At 44.7% G+C, this 2513-nt stretch overlaps 1 protein-coding gene across 5 annotated transcripts in view; it reads right to left on the bottom strand.

Annotated features, from left to right (window-relative positions):
- PPM1B (protein phosphatase, Mg2+/Mn2+ dependent 1B) overlaps positions 1–2513 on the bottom strand; it is a 93695-nt gene that overhangs the window by 70710 nt on the left and 20472 nt on the right. The gene's annotated exons all lie outside the window — the stretch shown is intronic.

Raw genomic sequence — 2513 nt, 5'->3', positions numbered from 1 at the left:
GAAAAGAAGAAGTAAAGCTGTCACTGTTTGCAGATGACACGATACTATACATAGAGAATCCTAAAGATGCTACCCAAAAACTACTAGAGCTAATCAACGAATTTGGTAAAGTAGCAGGATACAAAATTAATGCACAGAAATCTCTTGCATTCCTATATACTGATGATGAAAAATCTGAAAGAGAAATTAAGGAAACAGTCCCATTTACCACTGCAACAAAAAGAATAAAATACCTAGGAATAAACCTACCTAAGGAGACAAAAGACATGTATGCAGAAAAGTATAAGACACTGATGAAAGAAATTAAAGATGAGGTCGGCAGCGTGAAAACAGCCTGAAGGGGTTAGTGCACCACGGCTAGCCGGGAGGGAGTCCGGGAGAAGTCTGGAGCTGCTGAAGAGGCAAGAGACCTTTGCTTCCCTCTTTGCTTCCTGGTGCGCGAGGAGAGGGGTTTAAGCGCGCCGCTTAAAGGAGCTCCAGAGATGGGAGCGGAGCTGGCGAAGAGACAGGAGACTTTCTCTTGCCTCTTCGTTTCCTGGTGCGCAAGGAGAGGGGTTTAAGCGCGCTGCTTAAAGGAGCTCCAGAAACGGGCGCGGAGCTGCCGAAGAGACAAGAGACTTTTTCTTGCCTCTTTGTTTCCTGGTGCGAGAGGAGAGGGGATTAAGCGCACTGCGTAAAGGAGCTCCAGAAACGGGTGCGAGCCACGGCCATTGGCGCGGACACGAGAGATGGGTGTGGGATGCTAGGGCTGCTGCCGCCGCCACCAAGAGCCCTGTGTGCGAGCACAGGTCACTCTCCACACCTCTCCTCCCGGGAGCCTGTGCAGCCCGCCACTGCCGGGGTCCCGGGATCCAGGGACAGCTTCCCCGGGAGAACATGCGGCACACCTCGGGCTGGTGCAATGTCACACTGGCTTTGTGTTTCTGTGTGAGATTTTGTCTGTATAGATTTGCTTACACCATTGGTCGTAAGATTCTGACTGTCCCATTTTCTTTTTTCTACTTTTTAAAATTTTTCTTCTTAATAATTATTTTTTATTGTAATAACTTTATTTTATCCTACTTTATTTTATCTTCTTCCTTTCTTTCTTCCTTCCTTTCTTCCCTTTCTTCCTTCCTTCCTTCCTCCCTCTTTTTCCTTCCTTCCTTCCTTTCTTCCTTCCTTCATTTCTTCCTTCCTCCCTCCCTCCCTCCCTACCTCCCTTCCTTTCTTTTTTTCCTTTCCATTGTTTCTCCCTTTTATTTTGAGCCGTGTGGATTAAAGGCTCCTGGCACTCCTTTGTGAGTGTGTATGTGTGTGCTGCTGTGTGAGACTTTGTCTGTACAGCTTTGCTTTCACCATTTATTCTAGGGTTCTGACCGACCCTTTATTTTTTTATAAACTTTTTCTTCTTAATAATTATTTTTAATTTTAATAACTTTATTTTATCCTACTTTATTTTATCTTCTTCCTTTCTTAGGCGTCAGGTCTGTGTCTCTGAGGTGGGAGAACCAACTTCAGGACACTGGTCCAAGAGACCTCCCAGCTCCACGCAATATCAAACGGCAAAAATCTCTCAGAGATCTCCATCTCAACACCAAGACCCAGCTTCACTCAAGGACCAGCAACGTACAGTGCTGGACACCCTATGCCCAACAAATAGCAAGACAGGACTACAGCCCCATCCATTTTTATTCTGAGCTGTGTGGATGAAAGGCTCTTGGTGTTCCAGCCAGGAGTCAATGCTGTGCCTCTGAGGTGGGAGAGCCAACTCCAGGAATCTGGTCCACAAGAGACCGCCCAGCTCCAAGTAATATCAAATGGCGAAAATCTCACAGAGATCTTCATCTCAACGCCAAGACGCAGCTTCACTCAATGACCAGCAAGCTACAGTGCTGGACACCCTATGCCAAACAACTAGCAAGACAGGAACACAGCCCCATCCATTAGCCGAGAGGCTGCCTAAAATTATAATAAGGCCACAGACAACCCAAAACACACCACCAGACGTGGATCTGCCCACCAGAAACACAAGATCCAGCCTCATCCACCAGAACATGGGCACTACTCTGATCCAAAATCTTGGAAATAGAACAGACAAAATGCAAGAAACATTTAACAAGGACATAGAAGAAATAGAGAGGAAGCAAGCAACGATGAGTAACACAATAAATGAAATTAAAAATACTCTGGATGGGATCAATAGCAGAATAACTGAGGAAAAACGGATAAGTGACCTGGAAGATAAAATAGTGGAAATAACTACTGCAGAGCAGAATAAAGAAAAAAGAATGAAAAGAACTGAGGACAATCTCAGAGACCTCTGGGACAACGTTAAACGCACCAACATTCGAATTATAGTGGTCCCAGAAGAAGAAAAGAAAAAGAAAGGGACTGAGAAAATATTTGAAGAGATTATAGTTGAAAACTTCCCTAATATAGGAAAGGAAATAGTCAATCAAGTCCAGGAAGCACAGAGAGTCCCATACAGAATAAATCCAAGGAGAAACACGCCAAGACACATATTAATCAAA

The sequence above is a fragment of the Physeter macrocephalus genome, chromosome 12 (genome assembly GCF_002837175.3).
Source record: "Physeter macrocephalus isolate SW-GA chromosome 12, ASM283717v5, whole genome shotgun sequence".
Lineage (NCBI taxonomy): Eukaryota > Metazoa > Chordata > Mammalia > Artiodactyla > Physeteridae > Physeter > Physeter macrocephalus.
This window is presented reverse-complemented; position numbering and strand designations above follow the sequence as displayed.